This window comes from Hemiscyllium ocellatum, chromosome 14, assembly GCF_020745735.1.
Source record: "Hemiscyllium ocellatum isolate sHemOce1 chromosome 14, sHemOce1.pat.X.cur, whole genome shotgun sequence".
NCBI classification, from domain to species: domain Eukaryota; kingdom Metazoa; phylum Chordata; class Chondrichthyes; order Orectolobiformes; family Hemiscylliidae; genus Hemiscyllium; species Hemiscyllium ocellatum.
In genome coordinates this window covers 9,019,617-9,027,586 of record NC_083414.1, presented here as the reverse complement: position 1 = coordinate 9,027,586, position 7,970 = coordinate 9,019,617, and positions in this window count along the sequence as shown.

Genomic DNA, 7,970 nt, shown 5'->3' with positions numbered 1-7,970 from the left:
CTCTGAATCCCCAACCGGGCTGAATCTCCGGAGAGAATTATGAAGTTCAGTCAGAGGTCAAAGGATGCTTGTGGTGTGGTGGTACTGTCCCCATTTCTGGGCCACGAGGCCCAGGTTCAAGTCCCATCTGCGCAAGAACTGTGCAATAGATTCTCTGAATTGGCTGATTAACAAGGACCCCCAAGTCAATGAGTGTCATTAGAGTCCATCGTGAATGTCCGAGGTGTGGGATACTCTGAAGCATAAGATGATGTGGACCTGCTGGGGACTGCATGCAGAGGGACATCTGACTGGAGGGAAGATACTCTCAGCTTGAACAGCCTGATGATACACTTTGCCCAGAAGCAGCATTCGGATATTCAGGTGGTTTCTGGGGAACAGTACCTTCTGCAAAAGTCGGAGCCTTCAATCAGAACGGGGTTGGGGGGTGGGGGGGAGCAGGAGTACACGTCTAGATCCAGTGACAATGGTAGCACATTTAAGTAGCACTTTCAGCCTGTCAAAACATTCACAGGAGGCGTTACCAAACAAAATTCCACACCAAGTCCCCTGTGGAGATATTAGGTGAGGTGTAAGCGGTAGATTTTCAAGAGTCTTTTCAGCAAGGAGAGAGAAGGCCAAGAGATTTAGAAAGGGTATTCCAGCATTCCCGACCACACTTAGCCGCATATTAGATTAGATTAGATTGCTTACAGTGTGGAAACAGGCCCTTCGGCCCAACAAGTCCACACCGACCCGCCGAAGCGCAACCCACCCATACCCCTACATTTACCCCTTACCTAACACTACGGGCAATTTAGCATGGCCAATTCACCTGACCCGCACATCTTTGGACTGTGGGAGGAAACTGGAGCACCCGGAGGAAACCCACGCAGACACGGGGAGAACGTGCAAACTCCACACAGTCAGTCGCCTGAGTCAGGAATTGAACCCGGGTCTCAGGTGCTGTGAGGCAGCAGTGCTAACCACTGTGCCGCCCACATTGCATCGGAGGAGATGTTGCAACCACTGCCTATAGTAATTAGATTAGATTACTTACAGTGTGGAAACAGGCCCTTCGGCCCAACAAGTCCACACTGACCCGCCGAAGCGAAACCCACCCATACCCTTACATTTGCCCCTTACCTAACACTATGGGCAATTTAGCATGGCCAATTCACCTGGCCTGCACATCTTTGGGAGGAACCCCACGCAGACACAGGGAGAACGTGCAAACTCCACACAGTCAGTCGCCTGAGGCGGGAATTGAACCCGGGTCTCTGGCGCTGTGAGGCAGCAGCACTAACCACTGTGCCACTGTGCCACCATGCCACCCTAATGCTTCCCTGCATGACAATTTTCCAGCATTGTCAGATAGGGGGCTTGCCCTTAGATCTGAGCGCAAATGAGAGAAGATTTAACATTGGAATGAGCATCTCCAATTGACCAGCATGGCTAGGAGAAACTGAATGGTCACTTCCTGCCCTGCGATTCCTGCGCATTCAGTCAAATCTATCGACTTTCCTGCCTTGGACTGGATGTTGTCCGGTTGGGAGATCAGCACTTTCCCACTACAGCAGTAGCTAACTTCAGTTAATGAAAGGACTGAGAGAGGGACCCAGAATTACAGATACTGTTTGGGTGGGGCGGGGGAGGTGGAGGGGTGTGTGGAAATAAGATTGTATATGTTTGTAGTTCTTTGTTCAAAATTATAATAAGAGAAGCCACTCTGCAGAAACTTGGTGCTATAATCGTTTTCTAGTTGGACGCAGAGGCCTCTTACACACCAGTAACCTGCGTGCAAATTATTTATTGTGCACGATGAAAACGCTTGCAGGAATATGAAGGAAGCTATCACTACGGGGTAATACTGCCCCCTTTTCCAAACCAGTATACACCTCCTCCCACCCAACACTGACATTACTAAGGGAAGACTGAATTGCAGAAAATAAATCCCACTCCCCTCCCAAAGCATGAAAAAGCCTCTTGGATAATTCTATCAAACGAGTAAAAAGTGAGGTCTGCAGATGCTGGAGATCAGAGCTGAAAATGTGTTGCTGGTTAAAGCACAGCAGGTCAGGCAGCATCCAAGGAACAGGAAATTCACCCCCTTTGAAGGGCTCTGGCCCGAAAACGTCGAATTTCCTGTTCCTTGGATGCTGCCTGACCTGCTGTGCTTTACCAGCAACACATTTTCAGCTAATTCTATCAAACAGAAAGCTCACCAAATGCCATCAGAATGTACAAGCCTTGGAATGGTGCCAGCTTTATCCCTTTAAGCAAAATTGATTTTCCTGATGAAGAATGTGGCTGTGGTCTTAGTTTACAAACGGTTTGATGTAGAAAATTATTGGTTGCTATTTGTCTGCAAGAAAACAACCTCACTGGCAACACCAGCTTTCTTTATCGTTTTTTTCTTCTTGTTTATTTTTATAACTCGACCTAACTGCGGTAATGCTTATTTCTCCCCGAGCACCCATATTGTGTGTGTGCAGGTGACAGACACAGTGAAAAATGAGTGCATAAATCTTTATTGATATTCCTCCACCAGGAAGAAAGGAGACACCCGAGTAGCCAGTGACAAGCAGAGCCCTTCTCATCAAAGGGGAAACGCTGCGTGATCAAAAAGTGAAAGGAGAGGGCAGAGACGAAGTCAAAATAGAGGCAGAGGGGGAAAAAAAGCACGTCACACCCTGCTGTGCCCACCTCTCCCTGAAACCCTCTAGGGTATTGCCAGCTCTCTGTATATTCATTCGCAGGATGGGGGCATGGCAGGTTAGGCCAGCATTTATTTGCCCATCTCTACTTGCCCAAACTCAACCATGTCATTGTGGATCTGGAGCTTCATGTAGGCCAGACCAGGTAAGGATAGCAGTTTCCTTCCCTCAAGGACATTAGTGACCCAGGCGAGTTTTTCCAACAATGGATGCACAGTCATCATTTGACTATTAATTCCAGGCCTTTTAAAAATTGAATTCAAACTCCAGGAGCAGGATTCGAAGCCAGGTCCCCAGAACATTGAAAGAACTGCGGATGCTGGAAATCAGAAACAAAAACAGAAATCGCTGGAGAAACTCAGCAGGTCTGGCAGCATCTGTTGTGAGAAATCGGAGTTCTCAGGAAGGGTCAGCGGACCTGAAACGTTAACTCTGATTTCTCTTCACAGAAGCTGCCAGATCTGCTGAGCTTCTCCAGTAATTTCTGGATTACCTGAGTCACTGGATTACCGAACTAGCGATAATACCGCAAGGTCATCACCTTCCCACAATGCTCCTCACTCATTACCCCTGAACCCCTTGCAAGGGCCATTTCAGAGAGGAGTTGTGGATCTATTGTGGGTCTACAACCACATCAGATAAGACAGCAGCTTTCCTTCCCTAACAGACATGAGGGAACCAGATGGGTATCCATAATAATTATTGATACTTCCATGGTGACTATCACTTTCAGCTCCAGTCTTATGACATGATTTTCAATTCCACCACTTTCCTTGGTATTCCTGCTTTCTGGGATGTCTCGATCAAATCTTGAAAGACCACAGTCCTTAGTTTGACCAGGTCTTCTTCAGGGCAGCAATCAGTTTGAGATTTGGAATTAACTGGATAGAGCATTGGTGTTTTTCCAAAAGTGAATTGATTTGAACTGAGGAAAGGCACAATAGTTTTTGTGACCAGTCTTCCTTTAATATTGTCCGTCTCTGGGTTCTCCAGAAATGCTCCCTGGCTTCTGTTTGCTTATTGAGTGTGTGCCTGTCCATGCGTGTGTGTGTATATATTATATAAATATATATTATAAATGTCACCCACAGTTCAAACTTGATCAATTAAAGACTGCATACCTCTTATAAATAAGTGTCCAGTGTTGCCTTGTTATTTCAATAGGTTCTGCACTTCCTGAAAACAGGGAAACTTTCCCTCCTTCTGTTTTGAAAACGTCAAGTAATTAATTGTTGGCAAAACTAGCATTTGTTTCCCAACCCTCGATGCCCTTCAGTAGAACGGTGGTGGATTTGGTCCATTGCAGTCTCATGGTGAATGTGTTTTATCGTCACACACAATTGGAATTCTATAATTTTGACCCAGCAACTATTGCACCGAGTGGTGCAGTGATGAGCACTGCTGCCTCACAGCCACAGAGACGTGGGTTTGATTCCAGCCTCGGGCAACTGTCTGAGAAGGGTTTGCACATTCTTCCTGTCTGGGTCTGGGTGGGATGCTCTTCAGAGGGTTGGTGTAGACTTGGTGGGCTGAATGAGGATTCTATGATTCTTAAAAAGTGCTGAAGAAGCTCAGCATGTTTGGCAGAATCCATGGATAGAAAGCCGGAGCTGATGTTTTCAGTCCTAAATGATTTTTATTTGGAAAAGAGATTCTGCCAGATCTGTTGAGTGGCTCCAGCACTTTCTGTTTTGATTTCCGATCTCCAGCGTGCATAGTACTTAGCTTTTATATTACTGGGAAGAAATTAATGTGCATTACATTATTACCTTGGAGAGTGAGAACCAGGCCACAGTAGCTCTGGGATGGCTTCCTCGTTCCGGTTCATAGATTGAATTAGATTCGCTACAGTACAGAAACAGGCCCTTCAGTCCAACAAGTCCACACCTACCCTCTGAAAAGTAACCCACCCAGACCCATTCCCCTACCCTATATTTACCCCTAACTAAGGCACCTAACACTATGGGCAGGCTAGCACAGCCAGTTCACCTGACCTGCACATCTTTGGATTGTGGGGGGAAACCAGACCACCCAGAGGAAACCCATTCAGACATGTGGACAATGTGTAAACTCCACAAGGACAGTCGCCCAAAGGTGGAATCGAACCCAGGTCCCTGGCGCTGTGAGGCAGCAGTTCATGTTGGAACTAAGGCAGTTCTAAATGGTACAGTCAGTGCTTTGATGCTTGAACCAAGCTCACTCTTACTGGTGCTCTTCCAATTACATAAGATGAGGGACATATGGCGGACAATCCATCTGGAGGTGGAATGGGCGAGGGTTGGTCTTCATATGGGGAACTGTTGCTGATAGCTGAAAAGGCAGTACTCAAGAGGCAGGCTCTTCCATAGGGAAGCCACCAAGCGTCCTCTTGGTGGTTGTTTTTGGTGTTGGCATCCATTGCCAAGCACCTCCAGCCACTGGTCACCATGGAGTTGTGTACCAGCTCAAGAGAGGTGTCACCATTTTCCTTGTTTCTCCTGTGTACGGTAATGGATAATTCAGGACCTTCATGTCATGCTTAGAAGCAAGCCTAAAGAGGAGCTTTGGGCATCAGCTCCAGTTAGCTCACCATACAGTGAGTCTTTGAGTAGGTCACTGTCTTCCATCCTGCAAACCTTTCCAAGCCAACCGAGTCTGATGAGTACAAACCAACTCGTTCTCTTCAAAGGCAAGACTCCTGTCACTCCTGGTGATTTTGTCCGGCTAGGATATATCCATTCTGTATCCACCAAATTGTTGAACCTGTGTTCTTGATGCTGATAAGTTGACAATGCCTCACAGCTAGGCATGACCAAGGTGGGACTGCTAACAGTTGACAGCCTAGATAATTAGTGGCTGAGATTGTTTCGATGTAACTCTCGGTCAGTGGATAGATTAGTAGATTACGGGAAAGGATCTTTAATAGTAATCAACATAAGGTGAATTTTTACTGTTTCGTGCCTGAGAAAGTCTATTGCTTTATTATTATGTGTGTGTTTATGCACTTTGCTATTAAACATCTCCTGAATGCTTCTAGCAATGAACTGGATAATTATTACAAAAAAAACACTTTAACCAACCTGGACGACTGGTTTAGACAGTGAATTTGGATCGGCTCAGGCTTGGAGGGCCGAAAGGCCTGTTCCTGGGCTGTAAATTTTCTTTGTTCTTTGTTTTAATCTTTTTCCATTGAGTTAAGTAATTGTCAAGATGGAAGAATGTGAGGGTTAGGGTTCTATGCAATGTTAAACTCCAGACTCACCACTCTTCACACTTTGTACATCCCTTTATTAACCCTACCTACGTTTAGTGAAAGCATTCCATGTGTACGGTCTGCTGCGGGTGAGACTGTAATCACGACACATTGAATAAAAAATGCAGGTTTCTCGATGAGGATGGAAAATCCCCATTAAGGAAATTCCCACTGCTTCTGCTGCTTCACCTACCCCTGCTCCCCCACCCCCCCCCCCACCCCACCAACCATTCACCCATCCCCCTTCTCTCCTCATCCCCTTACACCTCACACCCCCTTCCCTCACAAATACAACACCATCGCCACCACAGGTCCAGTAAGAATGGGAGGTGAGTGCACCAAACTCACTCCATACCAGGTTATAGTCCAACAGGTTTATTTGAGATCACAAGCTTTCGGAGCACTACTCCTCCATCAGGTGAAGTCCTGATGACAGGGTCGACACTCCAAAAGCTTGTGATCTCAAATAAATCTGTTGGACGATAACCTAGTGTTGGCTGACTTCTGATCTTATCCATCCCAGTCCATCAATGGCACCTCCACATCAAAAGAGAGGAAGATGGATAATTGGAGATTTCAGAAGAGGGGAGATGCCCCGATCTTCAAAACAAAAGACAGAGCTTCAAGCCGCACTTGGCCGGGGTTTCTGTTTGCATGGGGCAATTGGTGACCAGTAAAGCCACCTCCAGGGGTCTTCCCATTGGATCCCTGAAACTGCTGTGATCATGTCGTGTAGAATGTTAGTTCACAAATGCCCTTTAGACCAACAACTCACTCCCTTAGTCTCGAGCAATGAGATCTTCTGATGTGACAAAGCCTTTGATATACTTGGCAACACACTTTGTGGCTCAATTATTTACAGTTCATTGATGGTCAATTGGAACAGAAAGCTTAATATGGTATAACGAAGCACAAAGACGTTTGTGATATTTAATTATCCTTGTAATGTTCTTTCCAATCTATTTCTCTTGTGAGTCACTCAGTGCAATCAATATGATCGACCAACTGAGCTGGGCAAAGATACATTTGCCCGAGCAGCTAATATTTGTAAAAGACAGGACAGTCGTCACTAACTCGAATGAGATGCAACGTATCAAGATATTATAACGTACTTTTAGCTTTTGGGTTTAGTTAATGAACACCCTAATTAGGTTCATGTACAATTGCTACCTCTTGTTTGATGTGTTCCTGGAGCTTGTGTGACTCTGGGTCACATGACATTTGATCACATGACACTAAATGCCTGCTATTTGACCACGAGTGATTTTTCCTGTGTTTATTGCATTCAGCTCGGTTAGTTCGCTGGACTCAACAATCCCCAAATAAAGTGTCTGATTCCTTTTTGCCTGACAAATGCATAAATCAAAGCTAAAGCACCAAATAATGTAGGACTTATTAACAAGAATATGTCAATAAAACTGCTTTGATGTTTCTACAATATTGACTGCAAGGGCAGTTGGAGAATTTTCCTGGTATAATGTCATACAATCACAGTGTGGAAACAGGGCATTGGGACCATCGAGTCTACAATACCTCCCCTTCCCTGCCCTCCAAAAGCATCCCATCCAGACCCTCCTACTCTATAATCCTGCATTTCCCACACAGCCAGCCCACCTAACCTACATACCTTTGGAATGTGGGAGGAAACCTAAACAGACACTGACATGAGGGAAGATTGGATTGGTGAGGGCAGTGTTTCCCCAGTGTGACTCTATTCTGGGTCTCGAAATTTGGGCTGTTGGGTGAAAGCAGAGAGGCTGAGGGCAATTGGTGTGAAGAAGACCGGTGAGTGTAGGAGGAGAAGGAGAGCACCCCGTGGTGGCCATTTCTGCCTCAGGACCCATCACCCAAGATCTCAGATCTCACCTGATGCCTCACTTTGGGAAGGCCTGTCCTGGGGTGGTTTTCATTGGAATAGAGAGCCACAAGAAGCAGATCATCGATTCTGTTCAACTATTCACCAAGATCATGGCTGATCTGACAATCTTTAACTCCACTTTTCTGCCTTTTCCACACAACCCTTGCTTCCCTTCCTGATTAGG